Genomic DNA, 7,559 nt, shown 5'->3' with positions numbered 1-7,559 from the left:
GGCCGATGGTGACGTCAGACAGCTGCAGCAAGATGCCACACAGCCACCTGAGACATGGCAGAGAGATGTGTTGTGTGAGAAAAAGTGTGAATACTGAGGGGAAAAAGAAAGAAAACCGAGCTTCAGTGTAGAGCCAAGTGAGCAATCCTTTGCTGGAGAGAAAAAGATGGCTGTGTTAAATTTTGTTCCTCAGTTGTATGTGGGTGCCAGAACTGAATGAAACAGATTTCTTTGCATGCATTGTTTCAAACACACTTACAGTATGTGCTATAAATACAAAGGAAGAGATTAGATGTACAGAGTGTATAGAATAAACACATGAATGAATGCAGTGCACATGAATGCTTCATTGTGCGCTGCTCCATCACTTTTATGAGGGCAGTTACTTTTGATTTTTTTTGACCCTGTGTCAGAGGTTACTTTATTTTGAAAGGCTTTTTTCTTTCTGCTGGGCATTGGTGAGACACGATAATAGACCATCAATTTAAATTTTAATGTTTTGATGTTTTGTTGGTCAGACAAAAGGGAACTGAAGGCCATTTTTTTCTTATATTTCTAAAGGTTGTATGTCAGTAGAAATGTAAACCTGAGCCTTTTTTTTTCAGAACTGTAAAACTAAGTCATACAAAGGCTCTTTGAAGTCCTCACTTTTCAATGTCTTCATGCTCAGTCTGAAACTTTAAATGGTCCTTGGAAAGACAGAAATACAAGAGAACACACACACACGCACACACAGCAGGCAGGGTACATTCCTTTAAATTCATTTCAGTTGTGTCGCTCTTCATTTCACACTCTTTGCAGTGACTTCACCTCAGTGTTCATTCTGTTCCTGTGAAGGTGCTGTAAACAAGTAAACCTCCTGATCCCCTCACCAACAGGCAACTAGAGCAGAGCATAAACATGACAAGATACCTTGTAATAGTGAACCTGTTTGTCGTGTTTGGGGAAAACACAGCGGAGCCCTGCATGGTTTGCCTCCGCCATGAGCGCCCCAGGCTCACGGAGGGCTTTACCTGGGATGGAAGCAGGGGAGCAGGGATGAAAGCAGTTGCCAAATCTTCCTGTGATGCTCCAAACCCAAAAGCTTGCAGCCATTTTCTGGATTGACTGATTTCACAGCTGGGATGCAGAGCAAAACTGTGCACACCCAGACTGTAATTCTACGCATTTCTGGCTTCAACGCCCACACGCAGCGCTGATCTCACAGGAGCGCTCATGAACAAGATGAAAAAAGAAATGTGGTTTTTATGCACCTTTCTGCACAAAACAGGCAAAGCTTACTCAGCGGCAGGCACAGAGATGTACCATGAGTCATTTCAACTCATTACTGTACAGAACATTTGGGTTATTGGTTTGGAGAGGGAGGTGGAGGAGTGAAGCTAAATTAGTACTGGAAGTAAAGATGCCCTGAGGCTGGGAGAAGAGAGATGTTGAAAAATTACCTTGCAGTTCATTCATTGCCCCGTCTGTTTCTGCAGTGTTGTGCAGCATTGAAATGTGCCATCGGAGGTCAATACAATAATTCTGCTTTTTGTACAAAAACATTGTTAGAAGGAAAATGCTTTTTTTTTGTCCTTGTTTACTCAGTATGATTAAAACTTGCCTTTTATCTGTTGTCATCTGCTGGGTTAATGTCAGAGTTTTGAGGGCACAGACAGGAGAAAACTTTTGTAGCCTGCTTATTGCAGCTTTTCTTTGAAAGAAATTGTCAGTTAATGGAACACAGAGGCTTTGATGCACATGTTCTTGTGTTTCAGTGACATTGCAGGAAAAGGCATCAAACCAGCACAAGGACAGGGAAATTGCTTAAAAGCTTGTTGCATCGTGGTGCAAATGAGCGGCCTGAAACTGCAGTTAATTTGTCACCTTCTCAATTTTTAAATTTTAATACCCGTGTTTCCTTTTCTGTTGTTCAAGCACTTTTAAATTCCCATGCTTCAGATGCAGACACATATACAGGCATAAGCCCAAGCCGTATAGTAAAAAGCAAAGCCCCAGGGCTGTATAAATGATTCACACTGAACAACCTGTTAGATCTGTAAAGCAAATGTGAGTGTAAATGACTTCTCTCAGTGGGCTGGATGCATTAACCCTGCCACAAGGAGAGTGGGGGTGGGGGTCCACTTCGCAACACAAACATGCTACTGCATCGGTTTGAATATTAATCAGGAAGCATTTACTGAAGACCACAGTGTGTTTTTGGAACAAAATGTCAGAAGGCATTAAGTGAGGGCTATGCCTTAAAGGTATATGTAAGTAGGCAGAGTGTAATCTTAATGTATTAAAGTGAAAGGGTGGTGGTCTGCTCCTTCACATGAATCCTTCTTAAGATGCAGGAGGAGCAGCCAGGTTGCGTTCCCTTGCTTCACAGACACGGAGGTACCCGTGTCCCCATCAATATTTCCGTGCCATCAGCAGTTTTATTTACAACACTGTCATCAGTATTGATACCACTCAGTGCGGCTGCCAGCCTTTACAACCTCTGTCAGCTGGTTAAGTAGATTGAATAAAACACTCAATGGCTCACTCAAGCTCTGTGCTGCACAACTACCATAAAGCCCAATGTTCATCAAATGAGCTTCTTGGAAACAGCCCCCTGACTCGAGTAGCGGCTGCTTTAACGGCCAAATGTGGAGGCTTGGCTCTGCACGAGAGGGAGGCGTTGGAGGTGATTTAACATCGTTTGGTCTCTCCTCTGTGCTTTATTAGGAGGAGGAGAGGACCCTCCATCACTGCCGGCTCCGTCTCTCCCCATCATCTCTCTCTGTCTGCCAGGGTTAACTCATGGCACCATTAACACATTCCATCCTCTTACAAGAAAACGCAAAGAGTACATCCCCACTTTGCCTTCAGCTACGTGACCTTATGACCTCTCAGGACTCTAAGCCTCTGAGGGTTTCACAAACACCTGTTAGACTTATTTACAGGGTTGAGACAGTCTTAGATTTGCTCCTGCGCATTTTTTTTTTTCTTTCAAAATCTGTGTTATTTTCCAAATATAGCAAATGTGTTTGAAAACCAACTACTGAGCTCCAACATGGCAAAACACACAGGCTACAGCATGAAGCGTCGTCATCTGACTCCTATAACACAAACTGGACAAATGTTGTTTTTCTGGAGGACACATGGTAAATGGGCAAGTGGCCTGTAACGATGCATGCACAGAGCGCAGCCAAGGGCTCCCTGCCCAGTATGTTTGAAGCATTTCATGGACCGGCTCACCTGGTGCACATGTGGCACATCGGCATAAGAGGTGTAATATAGTCAAACAGCCTAACTAATTCTAAGTAGTCTAAGTATAAAATAGCATAAATGCAAGTACTTCAAAACTGTTCCTAACTACAGGACTTGAGTAAACAACTTTCCACCAGAGATCACACTTACACAATATTCAAGCTCAGAGTTGTGTTTCCATAGTAACAGTTAATACCACCTGCGACTGAGGACAAGAGTCCATTTGCCAATGACATTGTGGACTAACAAGATGAAGAAACTTTTGAGGATACTCTATTAAAAAGTCATCACTGGTAAAACAGCCTTCTTCCTGCAAACAGTTTTCTGCAGTGAACAAAGTTAGTGCTGTTATTACAGCTCTACCTCGCATACATGTGTGTGTCTATTGCATCACACAGTCACAGTGTTTGTGACGCCATCCCCAATTTGAAGTGAGCTGTCAGAGAAGTAAGGTGCAGCGTCTGCTTGTTTTGTCGGCCAGTGAATGAAACATCATCAACAGTACTTTGTATCAGCACTTTGGTGGCTTCTCGACTCCTTTGATTACATATCCAATACAGCCAATTCCCTCAGTTCCTCTCAGGCAAGCTTTGCCCAGACAATGCTTAGACACACTGAAAAACTGGCCAGTGGATTAATGCTAAGCTGATGAATCATATCAAATAATTACTCTGTTTTCCCACAGAGGACGATGGAGAGGCTGTGATGGTAGAGGTAACCCAGTCTCATTCTGCACAGACGATGAGAGCATTTTCTGGCTGCCACTTCAGACACTGTGTGATCTGCCCATCCTGTCTCGTCGTGCTAGAACACAGACACGTCTGTCTGCTGGACGCCACGTAGGACGCCGCACAATGAACATCACAAACAACCTGTTGCTCACACTATAAACATGAAAACATGGAGTAAACAGAATCTGGTGATTTTATGCAAATGTGATCTGGGTGCTCAAAGTGTTTGTGGTTTCTCCGAGCAGCACTGGGTGAACTGGCAACTAAACATGCAGGATGAGACTGTTTATTGAAGGTGTATGAAATTCACTGGTCTGACAACAACATGCCAATGGAGTTTTCTCCTTTTCAGGCTTCCTGTCCCCCATGCACCTTGGAAATAGGTACCACAGATGCTTATCATAAGGTTTACTGATGGATTTATAAACCAATCAGCTACAAAATTAAAACCACCTGCTTTGAAGGTTCCAAAAACACCCCTTAAGTGTGGGGTGTATTTTTTATTTTTATTTTTTTTATTATCTTTTTTTTTCTTGTTGCTTTGTTTGTATCGCATATTTGGTGCATGAGTCACTCTCACAGCTTTGACTAAAGTCAGTTCTTGATAGGGATTTCACTTTATTCACAGTTCAAGTAGTCATGTAACATACTCAATTACAAACTGAGTAACAGCACAGAGAAGAAATCTGCTGTACTGACCCAAACATTAGACCACCACGATTATGAGCCTAAGCAAGTAAATGATGCACTTTCATTGAACATGTATACTGTATACGCCACCTTTGCGTGGCTTGTCTGTCAGTCACAGAGTCATACACACACACACACACTCTCCTTTTTGTTCTTGGAAACAATCAGAATGATTTCTCTCATAGCATTATTGAGACCTTTTGAGCCCCTCATCAGCTGTGAAACTTGCAAGTAATTGTGCTGTGTGTTAAAGATAATAACACAGTGCTACAGGCAAGGTGTTATTATGTCAGGCCTATGGTTGTCAGCATATTTTGGAGTTTGGAGTTTTGCTTCCTAGTGTCCATAAATCAATCACTGTAGCTTAAATGGATTCTGTTCTGGATGCTCTGTAATTGTTAAAACTACAGCTGGCCTATAAAAAGATTAAAAGTTAAAAGGTTATGGTTGAGGATGTGCATCAACCAAAGGAAGTTTCTGTAACCTGGCAAACCAAAAGTTCTTATTAATGGCTATCATCTTCTTAAAGTAGTTTAATAATCATAAATAATGAGTAACCATTCAAAACACTATAGTTACAACTAATGAACCTTTTGTAAAGTATTCCTTGGTAAAACAGATTGTAAACAACGGCTTTAAGGAAGGCAATAATTTCCAAGATAATTCATGATGAATGTCACTCTCAGAGCAGTGCCCCGTTTGTCGAAGATGCTTACTCATTTTTCACATCACCGCTATCTGTTTTAACAAAACTCTCATTAATATTCGTGATCATCACAGAGACGAAGCTGTCCCCCCCCCCCCGTTATTCTCATTGCTCACTGTCGCACAGAGGGTGAATTGTAGAACCGAGCATGCGTCCTTCCCACTCCTTTGCCTCCGTTTCCCCCGTGACTCCTCGAGCATCTTATCTGTGCGGCCTCCTCCAGCCCACGGCCTCCTCCTGGCAACTTCCTCTTGGCTGCCTGCCAGATTGCCGATCACTGCATCTGTCTGTCAGCAGAATACCAACTGATTAATGCTTTCACTGTGACCATTAATAAAACTGCCGAGAGGTTCTCTCTAATTGAGAGGTACAGATAGGGCGGCACTGGACCAAATGAGAAGGATGTATACAGTAGGGATATGTGAAATCACGGACGGGTGCTTGTGTTTTAGCTCTTGCTTCTGACAGCCCAATGATCTAGTTCCTTCAGTGGAAAATGCAAACAGCACATTCAGTTATTTATGTGAAACTGTTAAGACTGAGTGTATACAGAATGTTTTATCAGATTTTATTAACTGTCTTGTCTTGTCCTATTTGACAACGGCTGTTCTCTGGCTTTGGTCTTGATTTTCTGCACACCAGCAGAATCATTGTGGTGTAATGATAAAGTACTGGTGTCTAGGCCGCTGGCACCAGCGGTGATCCACGGGCACTCTGCTGGACACACCCTGACTACTTGGCTCCTTTGCCCCATCCATCTCCCCTGTTCCCATACAGCGAAGGATTCCAGCGCTGCAATCATTTGTCTCGAAGACGAAGGGAGGGGATTCACTTCTGCCATGTGTCCGACTGAAAGTGTGGCTCCGGTGGCCTGTTGTGTGTATTATAGGCAGGGTAAAGTGGCATTTTTCTCTGTTTCTTGTTGCAGATTTTAATCTCCATTGATATGTTCAGTTGCCTCTGCACAACGGGTCACATAATTGCAAACTCTACTCTTGTCCTGAGCAGGCTGCTGACAGACGTGTTTTCTCCAGCTGCTTCAGATCGCCAACCAGTGATGAGCTTTATGTGGTCTAACATTCCAGCTGTGTTCGTTGGCACACCCAACCAAGCTGGGAATACCACTCCTGGGAATCAGTCCTTGAATATTTGTGGTGGAAGGATAGAGCTTGTGCAGTCAGTTTTTTTTATTATTATTAACAGTTCATCTGAAGATGTTAAAACCAGCAATGAATTTCTCTGAACAAGTATTCTCTGTGCACCCACAGTCCGATAACACGCGAATTCCAGTGATCCAAAACATTCCTATGAACACGTGAAGCCATCCCGTTGCACTGACATTTTACTTTTTAGCAATGATCAGTATAGTTTATTCACCTCAGCTTGTGAGCGTGCTAAGTTCTGAGTGTCTCCACAGATTAGAAATACTGATGCTGAGTTGGTGCAGAGCATTGTCGACCACACTTGTGGAGAAAACAGTAAAGGAATTCATCACCCAATGCAACGGTGAGGCTCATTTCCATGTTTTAAAGGTTTGTTGGACAAAACTGGATTTCTATGGCACAAAAGCATAAGCTGTAACAGCTTATTACTACAAGATAAATTAATTGGTGGTTTTGGTCCCTTGAGGGAAAGTGTTGATACAATGAGCCTTCATTTTGCAAGCGTTATTGATGCATATAGCTGCCAGCTAATGCAATGTAGATTCTCACATTTGTGATTGCTGTATTAAGAAGGTGCTGTGTGGCTTAGATGGAGTAATAACTAAAGCTGGGGAGTAGAGAGGAGCTGTCTTTCTGACTGAATTTATATCTTCACAAGATACTCCTTATTGACTTAAAGTGCCATAGACACTATACACTGCACAGTGGAAGGATTTCTTCCATAGGCTTCTGGCAGAGTGCACTGTAGGACAAATCACTGTTAGAAATATAAGAAATATATCTCACCACACCCCAGTTTTTTGGAGTGAATGGTGCATTTGCATCCAGCAAAACTGTCAAAGCTGGATGAAAAACACATTTCTCCAAAAACATCTGTTAACACACTGTAACACCTTCAACTCTCCATCTGCACCTCCAGCTTTAAAAATACCCTGAAAAATCCTCAAATCAAACCTCAAATCCTCCCCAAAACTTGAAGTCTGACAGAGCCCACTGGCCATACTATTGTGTTGGCATCAAGGTTTATTATCCTTT

Source organism: Scatophagus argus, chromosome 11 (genome assembly GCF_020382885.2).
Source record: "Scatophagus argus isolate fScaArg1 chromosome 11, fScaArg1.pri, whole genome shotgun sequence".
Classification (NCBI taxonomy): Eukaryota; Metazoa; Chordata; class Actinopteri; family Scatophagidae; genus Scatophagus; species Scatophagus argus.
The sequence above is the reverse complement of the archived record's forward strand: the minus strand, read 5'-3'. Positions refer to the sequence as shown.